The sequence below is a fragment of the Thermobia domestica genome, chromosome 10 (genome assembly GCF_964235325.1).
Source record: "Thermobia domestica chromosome 10, izTheDome1.hap1.1, whole genome shotgun sequence".
Taxonomy (NCBI): Eukaryota; Metazoa; Arthropoda; class Insecta; order Zygentoma; family Lepismatidae; genus Thermobia; species Thermobia domestica.
In genome coordinates this window covers 10,040,199-10,057,384 of record NC_137463.1, presented here as the reverse complement: position 1 = coordinate 10,057,384, position 17,186 = coordinate 10,040,199, and the positions used below count along the sequence as shown (strand labels likewise).

The window sequence follows — 17,186 nt, the reverse complement described above, 5'->3', positions numbered from 1 at the left end:
CCACAAAGATCGTTGCATCTCCGACATTCCACTCCCATGAGTTAGACCTCCAGTGGATTTTAGCGATCTCATCAGAACCTGCTCTATGACTAGATCAGAAAACAACCCAGTCCAATAACGGTTGCTTCTTCTAATAACTCCGAACCCATTTTGAAAGCTTTCGTGAACTGTTGGATTAACCGATGGCAGCGTTAACATTGTTTGCAGGTACAAGCATGTCGACTTCAAATAATTGAAGTGTCCTGCTGCAGCGAATATGGGAATGCACTCTGCTATAGCATCAAGGTGATCCTCCCAGCTTCCTGTTTGGTCTGCTGCCACAAGTTTCCTTGCTCTAGTCAACATGCGCTGGTATGCAAGCCACAACTGACTTGTTTTTGATGTGTTAATAAGTTCTGACTTTCGTTCTTCTATTTTTTTCTGGGCTTCTTGAAGAAGAGGTGAAGAACTAGCTCCAGTTGCACTAATCTCACCCGACATCATACTTTGGTAGAGAGAGTAAGCATCGTTGATAGTTCTGTGTATTCCGTTATTAGTCTCCAGAAAAACATTCTTCACAAGCAATGCACTTAATGCGAGGTCAACCATCAAGTGCGCAGGGAAGGCTCTTGCTACGGACTTGCCACTTAACATATGTACAACCGAATTTTCTCCATAAACCTCATGCAAGATTTCACGTAAGCCTGAACCATCCATCAGGGAACCAATTGCTCCTAGAAGGTTCATCAGAGTATGAAATGAGCCCAACAGGAGAACCGTGTCCTTAATACTGGTGTTAAGTGCTCTGTCATGCAGGATACTTGAAGCTTTCCAAAACAGTGGTTGGTCTAAGGTGATGATTGGTGTGACTTTATATTTTCTCGCAAGATTATTCAGGTACACTAAAGTGGAATAGATGCATGACATATTAGATGGAGGGAGGTCAATAATCGGTAAGCAGAGAACAGTGGATTTCCCTGGATGATCAAGAGATGGATCTGCGTGAATGACCTGCATCATTCCTGACCAGTTTGGAGTGCGTGACGGAAAGTGCCAGGAAAGTTTCAACAAAATGTCCAGGGAAATCCACTTTTTCTTCTTTCGTTCGGTGATGGTGCTGTTACCAGTTCACAGTTGACCTTTTCAAGAATAGCCCTGGCTTTAGTGTATGCATGAATGGGAACACTGGCAAGGGACTTCACATCAGCATCAGAGACAGGCTTCCGAAGAATGGTTAGACCTTTGAAATAAAACACAGCACAGAAGTGTGAAACCAATTCAAGAACTATGAAAATTGAAACATGTTTACGAGTTATTATTGAATCGCCTTTGCTAACGTAGTGAAACAACATTGCGGAACACTTAAAGTAAATGTAACATTAATCTTGGCTTATTAAACAACATAGTTACTATGGTTTATTCTTTATGATTTTAAGTACGCTATTCAGTACCGTACTGATTTGTAGAAAAGCTTAAAGAACCCCCTTTCCAACGACGTATCGTATGTGCCCCTTGTGCACAACGATTTTTAAGGTTGCCAGAGCCCAAGAAAGGTAAAAGTGTAGATTTTCCCAATTTTTTCAAGGTTTCTTCTTCTTCTTTTTCTACAGGTTGGGCACAAGGGGCACAAACGATACGTCGTTGGCAAGGGGGTTCCATAAGCTTACCAATGCGGTATGCTCCATGTCTGTGACAATTAGGGAGGATGCTAGATCTAAGAAACATAAGTTAGACCACTGTAAAAAATATACAGAGTGACCCTCCTTGGTCCGCGGTTCCGAATTTTTATCTCCCTTACTGTTGAACCTACGTCCTTCATTTTTTAATGTTATTGTTACCAATATCTGGTCTATGCGTGGGAATTTTTCTGAAGGCGTATGAGGACGTACAGTGTTGCAAGGGTCCAAGAAATATCAATTTAGAAGAGAAAAAACAAAAAATCAACTTTCTACTTCTTCTTTTTCTAGGGGTTGGGCATGATGGGTGCAAAAGTCACTTCGTTGGAATTTGTTGTCTATGAGCGTTTCAACGAGGTATCATTCATGTCTCTGTGTCAATTAAGAGGACTACTAGAGCCGCCAACGTAAAGGTCTACGATTTTTTCGAAAAACCATGGTCCGCCATTTTGAAACCCGTTTTTGGAGGTGTTCCCGTGGTCCGATTTTGTCGGATTTTGGATATTTTCATCAGGTGGGGTACCTAAACAAAATACAGGTGTAAAACTAAAGGTTGCAATTTTGCCCAGGTTGAGGGTAAAATTGCTCTAGATTTCCTGGACTAAGAGGTTTTGTGTGGAACTGAAAGTTTTCTCAATGTTACTTATATGGGACATCTTCTACACCCCAACATGTTTAGGCACTTTCGGCAGGATTAGAATCATGAAATTTGGCACGATTGTAGACTTCCGGGACTAACCAACAAAAAAAAAAAAAAAAAAAAAAGCCAAAGTAATAGACTATTTTTAGTTTTTAAAGTATCTATTGGGGGATGAAGTAATTCCCATATTATTTAAGTGAATGCTTGCTTGTGATACAAAATTTTATCTTTTAAATAGTTGAAATACGAAAAGAAACTTGAAATTTAGTAGAATTGTTGAGTTTAGAGGTTCGAGGTTTTAGGCCGAGCAAACGCGGGGGTCTGGGGGCGGAGTCCCCAGCTAGCCAAAGGCTGGTCTATCCTCCATAACGCAACTTTGCGAACATATTATCTTCCGTAACTGGGAATGGATTTCAATGATTCTTTGCTGAAAATGCCTTAACACCACAGTCTAGTTCGACGATGTGTGTCGTGGGTGCAAGAGGGAGCTAACCCTTTTACCATATAGAAGTGGCAATGATCATGGAGCTAGAAAGATGGAACAAACGCCACTCGCAAGCTTTTGCACAACTGAACACAAACAAAAGCGGGCCTAATTGCTGCACCATGCGTAGTTATTGAGATTTAACATGAAACATAAAACATTTAAATTTTTCCCGGCTACAACCATCGTCACGCACGTGCTTTCTTCGCGTTTTTACCTTGTCCTCATTTTTTTCTCCATGTAATATCAGACATAGTGTTTTTTTTTTTTTTTTGCAATAATTTATTCACATGCAGATTTACTTTGTGGTCTAAGTACCAATTTTTTTAGGACTTTGCCCTTCTGAGATATTATGCCCCAAAAATGGCATCAAAATCACAAACTTCAACTTTCAGATCCCCATTAATCTACGATGCCAGTAGTATCATAGCTGTGGATATTTCTGCAGACTCTTTACATGCAATAGTATTCAGCACAAAACTTATGAACCCCCACGTCATACAATTCCAAAATACAACCCATTTAAAAGTGTAATTTTCTGTAGTTTTTCTGGTGATTTCATATATTGGTTTGCAACTCTGCACATTTATTTAGAAGCAAAGGTTTATATTCTCCGTGTACCTGAGTGTTTCCTGTAAACATTCGTTTTTGTTTGGTGTTCGTCTGTTTCGTACGTCTTCGTAAACGCTTGCAAATGCCCCGTAACTTTGGTTGGAGGGGGAGGCGGGAGATATATAAAAATGATGGAAAACGACCGATACTAGTGTTGAATCCATGGTTTTCGGGGTCGCTGAGGCGTACAGTGATACTCTCAATGTATTTGAAATCCATGCCACTAAAAACAAAAAATAGTATATTTCTCGCGTACCAAACACATGGGATAAGTAGTTGTGCATTTAAAATTTTAATTTTAACCCAGCAAAACGAGTAATCTAAGCTATTTTCTATAAAATATTACATTACAGGCATACATATTCAACAGTCCTATACATTACGTCTAATCAATCTAGAGACGGATACTATTAACTTAAGATTCTGAAAATCTTTGAAGTCTGTTATTGTCCTTCTTTGATTTGATAAACAAATTCAACCACAAGAACACTATACAGGATGTCCAAGAAGTCGTCGTACTCCTAGATTTGAGTGTCAGAGAGAGCAATTAACACGTGCTATAAATCAGTACTTACCGGTACATATACAGACTATAGGCCTATGTTCAGTAGATTTGTATTCGCTAATAGTACTGTGCATACAGATATATGCTTCTCCATGTATGTTGCGAAACATCTGAGAAATTATCGTTCGAGCTTCCATCTGTCCTGTACCAACGATGAGAAACACGTGGCTTCATTATTACCTACAGCGAGTTGTCTGGTGTTGTAATGGTCTGGGCTTCGTGGGAGCATTTAAATGGGAATAGAGATATTTGAGAACAACGTTCAACACTCATATGAGCCATGGCTTTGCAACTGAGATACTTCACGTGGAATTGAACTTACGGATGCTAGACATTATTTCAAAGCAGAGATACCAGACTGCTGTTTGTGATCATGAAAGCAGCGTTTCCAATACCACCAGACCGGTAGCCAGCCGAAAAATGTACGGGGGGGGGGGGGGATCCAACCATATTATAGTTCACTTGCAAGCCTACCGTGAAAATTTTAGGGGGGCAGTAAACATTTAGGGGGGTCAAGCTCCCCTAGACCCCCATGGATACGGGCCTGAATACCACAACTAAAATAATAACATAGTTACTTATGATACTTAAACCTAGGAATAAGGGGCTTTTCAGAAAATATGCTGTTATGCTGAACAAGAATTAGGATCAATACATGGATTGATTGATTATGGAAGAATAGGCGGGAAGAGATTGCGGAGGAAACGGGAGAACTCCGAGGAAAATCATGGACCGAATGTTGTCCACGAACACTTCACATCGAACCAGGGACTCTTCGCATCAGAGGTTTAGCGTTCTACCAATGAATCAGCTCTTGATTGGAACTTCAAACAATCAGAAATTCGAACAGGTTTCTGGAACGAATTCAATACAAGTATGCTCTACGAGGCACGCTCTTCATTTAAAGTGTTTTGGCGCAATAGACTAATTTGAGTTGATTTTGAGTTTAACGCGCCTTTTCAGCAGCGAGACTATATGAGACGTGGACTTACTGAGTAACTGTGGAATCCGAACCACATGAGCTCCCGCCGGGAATCGAACCTGGGTCTCCCGCGCCAAAGGCGCGTACGCTAACCGCTTAGCCACGGAGGAGCTAATTTGGGTTGCGAGGAGCTCAATACAATCGTGTTCCGTCAAAAGACAGGAGCAAATCTGGTAATAATTACTAATAAATTTTAAACAACATCCAATTCTTATTACTAATTTTTGCAATACTTTTTTTTTCGTCCTCGTTATCTTTTAAGTTGATGTTTAAAGTAGTTGACTTTGCTCCTCTCCCAGCAGAAAAAGCCGCGAGCTGAGATCATTAATCATTACAAAACGGAAGCTGTACTATCAATGAATTATAAAGATGTGCAAGAACATTCAGGACTGGAGACTAACACAATTAATCAACAGGTTCTGACGTACATAATCTTAGCACAAGATATTCACCCGATATTTCAACAACGAAGATAATTTTCTGCTAACTTCACTAAAACTGCCAAAGCTAATCACTTTTTTTTTTTTTTTTTTTTTTGCAACCTTGATATCGTAAACTTGTTGATCTCCAAGTGTAACACTTATTAATTGGTATGTGATGAGTAATGTTTCCTAATTATTACGTTATACAGAGATTAGAATTAAGAGTCTCTTGCTTTGGAAAGGGTTGTGAAGAAAATTGGATGAAAATAAATGTTAAAAAGACAAAAACCATGGTGATTGGAACGAAGCGATTGGTGTTCAATATAGGAGGGGAGAAAATGAAACAGGTCACTAGTTATCAATATCTGGGTAGTATTATTAGTGATGATATGAAATGTGAACGTGAAATAAAAGCAAGGATAGGAATGGCGATAGAAGCCTTTAGAAGAAAAAAATACTATTTTGTGGAACCTTCAACAAAAAGTTCATAAAAACACTCATAAAATGCTTCATGTGGAGTATTGTTCAGTATGGGTCAGAAACATGGACATCACGCAAAAGTGATGAAAAACGATTGGAAGCTTTCGAAATGTGGGTGTGGAGATGAAAGTAAAAAAGTAGCTGGGTCGAGCTGAAAACGGATGAAAGGGTGTTAGAAACGGGGAGGAAAAAAATTAGACATTATTAAGAAAGAAGAGGAAGAGAAACTGGTTGGGACATTAGCTAAGAAGGAACTGTATCATGAGGGACATGCTAGAGGGTATGCTGACAGGAAAGAGAGGGAAAGGGCGAAGGAGACTACAATTAATAGACGATATCAAAAGAGAAAAGTCGTACGTGAAGGTAAAGAGGTTAGCGGAAGACAGTGGAGCAAGGGAGCTTCTCAGTTGCAGCAAATGACAAGCCAATAATGGCACAATATAATAATGAGGATGAAAGCAGTCTAAAGATGCACACATTACAAAACTTAAAGTTGTCTCGAAAATGCTTCGTGAAACTGACGTCTTGTCTCGTACGGAACTATAGCAAGTATGATTCATCCTTCTAATTTAGATATGTAATGACTAGCGTGATCACCTTTGGTGTACGATGTACTAGGTTCGATTCCCGGTTGAAAAGCCACGAAGTTTGAACGCATCAAGATGCTCAGACTCCACCTTAAACTGTAACATCATGTCTTATATAGCCTCAGTGCTGAACTGGATGTTAACCTATAAACGCCCATTGACGCAAGTGCTGCATCAAAGCTTTAAACATGAACAGCTCAATCCCTAATTAAGCCAGGGAGATAGCTTTGATATCAATGTGTTCTCGAAGGATAAACGTTTCCACCGATATGCATTTTATGTATGCGAGGGCTATCACGGCGAAGGAGGGAGTAAATTTCGTGTTTTTTGTTTTGATGCATCAGGTTTTTTGGGAGGCCATTTACCCCCTTGGAGGTACACTCATAAAAATTGATATGTGAAACAATGAAGTAGTCTCCTACATGGTAATACCCTGTATGTGTACTTGTTGCTTATATGGGTGGAGAAGGAAGGACAAAGTTGGCCAATTTTTTTGAGTTTCATTTTTTTAAAATATTTTTTTAGGATTTTTTGTTTCTTCTTCCTATTCTTCTACAAATAGGGCGGGAATTGCACAAATGTTACCTCGTTGAAATTTGTGTTCCATAAGCTTTCGAATGATGTATGGATTATGACTCTATGGTAATTAGGAGGGTCACTGGGGCCCCCAACATGAGAGTATACGAATTTGGCCGAATCCCTGGTGGGAGTCCTACAACTTTTCTATTTCAAGTGTGCCTCTGTTATCGCTGCTGTCGATGTGTGTTTTCTGGTTCCTCCCTTGAAAGAGGAGGGACAAGTTGCTGTGGCCGAGATCCAAGAATAGTTGGATGCAGACAGAGTTGTCACATCGAATTCTTTCATAGTTGTTCGCTGTACACTGCCTTGTTAGTCATTCTAAGTAACCTACGATCTTCATTCGTCAAGACCAAACGATTGAATGACAAATTGGCAACACAGCTGACGTCATTCACTTCTTTTCGCAAAGCAAACGAAAGATTTCATCCAGAAGAGGGGGCAGAGGTGGAGTCGAAATATGTTTCACATATTTTCCGAGGGCACACTTGAAATAGAACGGCTCTACCAACTGAAGACTCTTTGTAAAGTAGGTGTCTTGGAGGCATGATAGTTTGGTGGGGAGCATCATGCAGCCGTCAACTGCATCGAGTATAAGCTCGATCACGGTTCTGTTGCACGTTAATAGAGGTTCCTTCCTTGTTAACCTTGGTACTGAATAAGGACGGAAAACAAAAACTCAAACTCAAAAGAACTAAAGACTCTTTCTTGTTTGTGTGCATGCTTTAGTGATAAGTTCCATCTGGTGATTGCATTTGATTTGATTTTGAGTTTAACGTCCCTTTCAGCAGCGAGGCTATATGAGACGTGGACTTACTGATTAACATGGAATCCGAACCACATGAAGTACTGCCGGAAATCGAACCCGTGTCTCTCACGGCCAAGGCGTGTACGAAAACTGCTTAGCCATGAGGGAGCTCGGGTGATTGCTTAACTCTATAAGCTTGATGGGTATTACGTAAATTCAGAATGACAGACGAAAAATTAGCCCGTGCATCATAAATACAGGGTGGTCCGGAAGTTGGCGTACCACTAATTAATCGACATCTTTAATGGACATTCTTACCTGGAGATGCTTAATGAGTGGTTGATGCCTCAACTGGAAAAAATGATATCAAAGACACTGTTGTGATATAGCAGGATGGAGCACTAGCGCACTTCGGGATTTACGTGCGCAATTACCTGAATCAAACGTTTCCTGGCCTCCAAGAAGTCCCGATCTGACGGCACCAGACAATGCACTTTGGGGTTTCATAAAGCAACAAGAAAGAAACACTCGATATCACACAGCGCAGGAATTACGAGCAGGTGTGGAACACGTGTTCATCCTCGTGATTCCAGAGTATCTGCGCAAAACACCTGCGATAACTTGGCGCAGTATTCAGCTGTTACGACATGGATGGTGATCATACCGATGTTTATGACTCTTAAGACCTCATGGTAACTGTGTACAGATATTCTACCATAACTAACACTATACTGTTTAAACTAAAGGCGGGGGGTATTTCCACTTCTGGACCACCCTGTACAAATAAAAGTCATCTTTATGAACGCATTTACAGAAAAATATCTAAACTATTTGAAACTAGTTTTGGAACTTAGTAAGTAAATGGAATTTTGTCGTGTAACCTTTATTAAAATATGCATGCTAAGGGGCAAAAGAGAGATAACCGGGACCACCGGATCGAACCCGGGACCACGCGAACGTGAGCCCAACGCTCTAACCACTAGACTAGAGTGTACCCTTGGTATGTAAATTCCTTATTAAAAATAAATGAACAAGTACCTCAACTTTTAAAGAAAATTTCGCTTCTGAAATCCAATTTCTATATTTTTCATAAGCTTATCCTTCCCGTGCAAAGACTGGACATTTTAGCCATTACACATATTTTATTTGTTAAAAAAACGAAAGCAAAGGGAGACCTAATATAAGGGAGATGGTCGTAGTGACTCCAGAAAGAAGCATCTTGATTAGGCATGGATGAAAGATACACCGAATTGTGAGAAGCAAGGACCGCACGTGAAAAAAATGGGAAAGCTCTTAGCGGAAGACAAAGAACAAGAAGTTGTGTTTAGTCCTTGATAAATAAAAGAAAGAACCACTTCGCGTAATCGTAAGTGAAGAGAATACTGCTTATGCAACGTTTTCTTTTTCACTTTCTTGTTCAAAAAGACAGGATAACCTTGATTTATCTCGCTGCACTTGTTTGTAACATTTCGATGACACAGAGCCATCTGTGGATAAATCCTCGTACTACTACTATCAACGTTCACTACCAAGAATATCAAAATCGACGGCGAGTCGTAATAATTAATATCTGTCAATACAAGGACTAGTTGTTTTGTAAATTACTAAATGTGAACTACAATACAATATTTGTATCTGAATAGTTGGTGCATAACTTTTTTTGCGTATGGTTAAGAGTTCGATTTTACGCGAGACACAGCACTTTTCGTATTTTGATTTACAGAAATGTGTTGAGAGAAATAATTGGGGGAGGGGGCGTGGCAGCATTCTAGAAATTTTAAAATAGGGTTGCCAACTTTTGAAAATCTAAATATCGGACACCTTCCTGGAGTACGTGTACTCCTAAGATTGTGACATCATATCTCGTTAAAAATCGGAACAAACCTGAAAGTGGTTACTTCACATAAAATTGAGCGATTCGGAGTTCAAATTTAATAACTTTAGTTACTTTTGAAGCATTTATTAAATTTAGTTATTCCAGTTTAGATTGAGCCGGCACATGTAATTTTTGTAGTCTACCATCAATAATACACGATATTTAAAACAGAAAAGCAAATATAATTGGCAGTATAATTATGGCATGCACAAAATATACTTGAAAAATAAATCTTACAGCTTCGCTGGGGCTGGTAATGTCTAATAACGTCCATATATTTTTACTGGATCTGGATGCCATATTTAATTGGAAGATGTAGCTGAGGATGAAGCAATGCTAGCTGCGCTCTTGAAAATGGACTTTTCTTGACCTTCAGCAGTTCAATAAATTTTTAAGCCTTCAATTCTTCAGCAAATTCCGCGCACGACAGGTCGATATCAAAGAGAATTATAAGCTCTACTTTATAAGCTCTGCTTTAATCATGTTCATCGACAAACGATTCTTTTCGTCACTCCAAAATAATCTGAATAGTACAAAGAATACGCCTAGTAAAAGGAAGAATTATCGGACATTTAACGTCCGGTTTTGAGGTTGTACCGGACACCAGACAAGGAGGTTAAAGGGCAAACTGTCCGGTAAAATACCAGACGGTTGACAATCTTATTTGAACACGAAATTTCTAGTGTTACGCCTCATGATAATGCCCTGTAGGCTAAAGAAGATGGAAAATTTTGAAATAATGGGTCAACTGAAAACGTGGGAAGAAACGGAAACCACTCTTCCACGATATTGTTCACCATAAATTCATATAGCCTGAGATCGAACCAGAAACCATTCGCACAGAGATGAATGTTTTACCACTGAGCCATCCCACATCTTTATGGAAGCCTTCATATCTCCCTCCTGTGTCTGCGTTAGATCCCAGCTATAGAAACATAGATAATTGACATTCGAACACATCAAAAATGTAAACAGGAATATTTTTTAGAGACGAATGAAGGTCCATACTGTTTCCTTTTTTATGTGAAAAAAACATTTCTTTTATTTATTTATTTATTGAAATTTGGCGCCATTTTCAGCACCCACGCTATATAAGACCAGGACCGGCCCTATGCAATTTTTCGCCCCCTGAAAAATTCCTTCTTGTTTCTGGTTCATGTAGGGGCTTCAATATTACAAGCTAATACGTCTACGTATATAATATTGAACAGGTAAAAGACGATACCCGAACCGAAAAGACGATAAATAATTGTAAAATGCTTCTATCTATATTTTCAGAACAAATGATACAACTAGATAGTTTTTTTTTATATAAGAGAAAGAGTATAGATGAAGTGTAAGATTCAATTTTCATGTTACATCAATGATTTCCCAGTTTAAACAAGTAGAGTTTTATTGACAACGTGTACAAATGTATGTTGAGTTAGGAAGTTTTTATTTAGGGAGGTCCGGGCCCGGTGGACCCCCGCGGACAGTTTCTTCCAGACCTGTTTTTTGGGGGCACTGCCCCCCGGAGCTCTCGGTGTGCTCCCCGGAGGAGACCAAGAAATGCGTCTATAATATAATAATATATAGAATACTATCAGCAGTCCCCCCCCCCGGAACATTGTTTCTGAAAGAAACACTGCCCATGGGTACGCCCCTGCATTTATTACTGTCAACAAAGAATATAAGATCTCATCAGGGTAAAGGTACACAACTTTGACAATAGCACACAAATGATTTGTTTATTTTACAGTTATGCTCCGTATGTTAATGGGACTACGAGGGCTATCCAGAAAGTAGATTACGTTTTGGAATAAAAAATCAACAAAGTGTAGGAAACAAATTTTATTATATACAGATGAAAGCCACACACAAATACTACTTTTCGACATAGTCACCATTCAAATTAAGGCATTTATCGTAGCGATGTACGAGCTTGGAAATTCCTTCGTCGAAAAATTCGGCCGCCTGCGACTTCAACCACTTCGTTACCTCTTCTTGCAGCTGTTCGTCGTCATCAAAACGCTGCATAGCCAGCCACTTCTTCATTGCTGGGAATAGGTGGAAGTCGCTCGGTGCCAGGTCGGGACTGTACGGCGGATGAGGAAACAACTCCCACTGAAAAGATTCAAGAACTTCACGCGTGACATTTGCCGTGTGGGGCCGGGCGTTGTCGTGAATCAACAAGATCTTAGAGCTCAACATTCCTCTGCGCTTGTTTTGAATTGCTCTTCTGAGGTTTTGCAGAGTTTGGCAATACCTTTGAGCGTTTATTGTAGTGCCTCTTTCCAGGAAGTCCACCAAAATCACACCTTTTCTGTCCCAAAAAACAGTCGCCATCATCTTCCTTGCCGACATTGTTTGCATGCATTTCTTGGGTTTTTGGGGAGAACCTGTGTGCCCCCACTGCATTGATTGCAATTTCGTTTCACAGTTCACGTGTTTCACCCATGTTTCGTCACCAGTAACGATGCGATCGAGTAAAGAGTCACCATCCTTATTGTAGGCGTCCAAAAAGTGCAACGCTGCAGCCATTCGCTGATTTTTGTGGTCCTCTGTCAAGATTTTTGGAATCCATCTTGCACAAAACTTGTGGTAACCAAGCTTTTCGCTGATGATTTCGTGCAACAAACTTCTCGAAATTTGTGGAAAACTCAAAGAAAGTTCCGTTATTGTGAACTTTCGATTTTCACGGACTTTAACATCGACTTTTTCGACAAGTTCGGCAGTCACTTTGCTGGGTCTCCCACTTCGATCTTCGTCGTGAACATTGGTTCGGCCATTTTTAAATCTTATGACCCACTGTCGCATTCCACCTTCAGTGATAATGTTGTCCCCATACACTTCACAGAGCTGCCGATAGATTTCTATCGGTTTACAGTTTTTTTGCTGTCAGAAACCTTATTACTGCACGCACCTCGTAGCTCGCGGGATTTTCAATTAACGCAGACGTTTCAAACCGTCACAGTATCTTAACGGAGCACAGCACGAACCTCTCACTAGCACGGCTAGATGCCGACTGAGCTGCGCAACGCTCTGACCCCAAGATGGCCGCGCTAGCCCCGCCCCTAGCGGACACAGATGAAAACGTAATCTACTTTCTGGATAGCCCTCGTATATCTCCACTGAGAAATGAATACATAGGATCATGCGTTCATAATAAATATTGGGTTAGACACACATCCAATACAGCACGGAATGAAACCTAGCTTTTTTTAAATAAGAAATACATCTGTTAGATAACAAAACAGGTAAACATTTCAAGAAGTGACCCAGTGATGACCAATTTCTTTCATGAAGGAGTTATTTACCCCTTATTTTTTATATTTATATGACCACTTTCATCCCTGCATGTCATTTATCCTTCCATTTGTCCAAAAACAATCTGAAATCATAATTATTTACAGAACAACTTTCGTGAAACTCGAGCTTGATACTTGATAACAATTATTCTGATGTTTGCTCTGTCATTTCAAATGTTTGCCGTATTCTAGGTTCAATAACGAATACATTCGACTGTTTTTGGAAACTTTACTCCTAAAGAAAAACTTCTTTAATTATAATTTAAAAAAAAAGTAACAGGACATGTTTCTTGTTAAATTCTCTGAAAGAAATTCCTGGGGCGCGGTCGGCTGTTGTATTGATAGGCTAAAATTATTTTGATTTTTTGAGAGAACAATAAATCTTATAAAAACTCCTGTTAGGTTATACAACACTGACAAACGTACAAGCTTAAAGGGTTGCATAAACGTAGGCGTTCCTTAGCTACATTAACTGTTGTATATGGATAGGCTAAAATTATTTTGATGTCCTGAGAAAACAGTAAATCTTATAAAAGCTCTTGTTAGGTTATACAAGGTTACACAACAATGACAGGCATACAAGCTTAAAGGGTTGCATAAACGTAGGCGTTCCTTAGCTACGTTAAATTTGTTGTATCAATAGGTTAAAATTATTTTGATATCCTGAAAAATCAGTAAATCTTATAAAAGCTGCTGCTAGGATATACAACACTGACAAACGTACAAGCTTCAGGGGTTACATAGGCGTTCCTTAGCTACATTAACTTTTTTGTATCTATAGGCTAAAATTATTTTGATATCCTGAGAAAACAGAAATCTTATGAAAGCTGTGTTAGATTATACAACACTGACAAACGTACAAGCTTAAAGGATTGCATAAATGTAAGTTCCTTGGTCACATTAAATTTGTTGTATCGATAGGCTAAAATTATTTTGATATCCTGAGAAAACAGTAAATTTTATGAAAGCGCCTCTTAGGTTATACAACAATGACAAGCGTACAAGCTCAAAGGGTTGCATAAACGTAGGCGTTCTTAGCTACATTAACTTTGTTGTATGGATAGGCTAAAACTATTTTGATATCCTGAGAAAACAGTAAATCTTATGAAAGCTCTTGTTAGATTATATAACACTGACAAACGTACAAGCTTAAACGGTTGTATAAATATAGGCGAATTTTTCTTTTCTCTAAACTTGGTCTCTGATGGAACTTATTTTAGAAGACATAGAACCAAAATTTATGAAACTCAGCTCTCTAAAGTTCGTTTTTCACTGACCTCCTCCCAAAATGCTACATAATGCAGTGATTCATTGGCGTAAATGTGGTAGAACTTTTTAAAATTGCTGATTTTAGTGTAAATTGTTTGACTTTTAATTAAATACTCGCAGAAGAATTAAATTTTCTAAGACTGAATATTTGAATGTGAATATGTGATAGGAAAACGGTACGATATTTTTCTCATCATTTATCTGAGAATGGAACAGTAAATTTCCAATTACCAAAAATTATATAAAATGTAAGGAAATAAATAGTATTTTAAGATAAATGTTCATCGGCAGGAAGAATGTACCTATTTTGAATCAACCAAGGGTTTTACTTATTGATAAGAATCAGTGGCGTATTTAAGGGAGCTTCTGGGCTTAACCCCGCCCCGAAAGTTTAGTTACTATTTTAAAGTAAATGAATATTCTGCAGAATTTTTACATTTCCAGGAATAAAGTTAGTAAATCCCCCCCCCCCTCCGAAACAAAATCGTAAATACGACACTGATATGGGCCATCGGTAAAAGTAGTAGTATTCGTCCCTCTAAGGTCTATGATACATCTCCAAACATTCTCCTACTGGCATGGTCCCAGTAGGAAAAACCAGTACCCTCAATGAAATTACTGAATGGTGCTGAACATTTTGCACATACCTTAAATTACACATTCTTCATATAGAATTATACATTTCCTTTAAAGTCTATGATCTAACTATTACAACTACTTTTTTTTTTCTTAACAATCCTAAAATTTAAATAAAGAATTTGCGTTATGATCCTAGTAGCATTGGTTCAGGTTTTGTTTTGGGAAGGGGAGAAACTTTGATGTAAGTAGGGTTTCATATTTTTTATTGGTATAGTATCTTACTATTGATTAAAATTATATAGCTCAGGGGAAGGAGAAGCTCTTCGCTACTGGGCACTCCTGTTACGACGATTGAGAAATGAAATATTTAGTTTAACGTCCTACGATTGTGCCCTTTGGGCAAAGAGGATGGACGATTATGACAACTGAATGATGATGACAGTGGCGGATCTAGCCCAGGTCGGGGGCCTAGGCCCCAGTTTTAAGTAACAAAAAAAATTAAGCTATTATTTATATATTTTTGAAAGTGTATAGTAAACTTTTGATATATCTATCATAGTCTGGGATCTGGCTGTCCCCCTACTTTTTAACCTCTAAATCCGCCTCTGGATGATAGAATAATTAATTGGTGTAATAAAAATTTGGAAGGAAACGTAAGTACCCGAGAAAATCCACTGTTACGAAGATTCGTTGACTTAGTTCATCAGGCTTTATTCTTTGGCAAAATGTTAACTATCTCTTAATTTCTTAATGCATTTTATTTGTGCTCTTATGTTATTCCGCCTATGGAACTTGATTTTGGGGCTTTATGTACGCCACTGATACAGAACTAGGGACCACCTATTGTCACTCTATGTCAGTACTTTCAAAGTAACTGATACAAATAAATACTACAATACGATAACAGCTCTGTCAACGATGCATTACTTCACTGCAACTCCTCTTACGTATAAGAATGTTGACAACGCTACAATTTTTTTTTTTTAAATATTATTTGGATCGTTGGTAGGAAGATGAGAGTTTGCCCCGCCACCCGCCCCCGACTTGAAACCCCTCCCACTCTTTACGCAATCATATACAACGACCACCTCCCACCGTTCCGGAAGACGGAAGGCCTGGCATCACATCGGTTCTGTCCCTCAGTAGAATAGCCTAGTTGTTGAAGGTCATAAGGAGACGGGAATAGAAGCATGTGTCCTACTCTCGCGCTACGAAGTGAAAGGGTACGCAACTCACGCACACTAATAAAAACAGGAAAAAATATCGAAAAAAACACACGCACTTTTAAATCCCTTGCCATGCGTAATAATAATAAACAATATTACATATTTATATCTGCTAATGTTTGTAAAGAAGTGATATTATTAACTGAAATAATTTTGTTAGGCACTTTTTACGCACACATACACACGCATTCTCTCACGCACAAGAAAGGAAAGTGAGAACGTATGTATACTAAAAGAAGCCCTTGAAGAGAGGCCGAAAGAGATTTTCTTACCTCGGTTGCTACGTATTTCTTGTTTCAGGTTCAAAGTTCAGTCTTGGTTCAGTCTTCTCATTCCCGTTACAGTTTATTTTCACTGGATTTCGCATCCAGTCCATTCAGAGGCAGTGAAAATGGCTTTTGAGTTTAAAGAGAACACAATTTAATGTTCCTGTCATTAACCAATGGGAACAACACTTCCCCTCACGGATCACACACTCGGATGTCACTGCACGATATCGCATTCTGGCTCGAGTGTGGGATGAGTGCACGCACTCAAAGCAGCTGAACACATTTTAACTTTAGCTTACACTTTGCACTTTGAGATTGCCGATGTTTTGATTCTCCGTGCACCCAAACTCCGCCATTTTCCCCCGATGCCTTGCTTTTCTGGACATTCGATATGAGCGCGGCCTGGTGGTAGAAGTTTAAAATAAAACCGGTTACCCTTCTTCTCCCCGCGACGCTCCCCTTGATCCATGCTGTTTAGCCCCGCCCCAAAACAGCGGCACGTGAAGCCCAGTGGAAGGAGTCGGAAAGAAGATAAGGACACAGAACTCTCCAGTTCTTCTCGTTTTTATTTTTTATTTTTTTATTTTTGAGTTCTACCATTAAACCCATATGTTACTCTTAAAAAAAGAAAGAAGCAAAAATCCATTTGCCTATAATAACGAAAACAATATTATCCACAGGTGGGATTGTAACTTTAATATTCTCTCTTTTTATATATATAGATGTAAGTTAACAAAAAATGTCTTGTTTCTTCGTACGTAAAAACGCACCAACACTAAGGAAAAGAAAGTTTCTTTCTTATACTGGTTTATTGATTGTGAAAATCCTACACCAACGTCAAGGAAAGAAGAACTACACTCTGACACAAAACAAAAAAACAATGCAGTGTGTATACACAGTTGAAAGAAAAGGGGGTAAAAAAGAGAGAA

General features: G+C 39.0%; 1 protein-coding gene across 1 annotated transcript in view; it reads right to left on the bottom strand.

Annotated features, from left to right (window-relative positions):
* LOC145662276 (uncharacterized) overlaps positions 1-16,646 on the bottom strand; it is a 729,687-nt gene extending 713,041 nt beyond the window's left edge. The window contains exon 1 of the mRNA XM_081727665.1: positions 16,261-16,646. The gene's annotated coding sequence lies outside the window, so the exon portion shown is untranslated. The remainder of the gene's footprint in view (positions 1-16,260) is intronic.
* Positions 16,647-17,186: the final 540 nt, after the last annotated feature.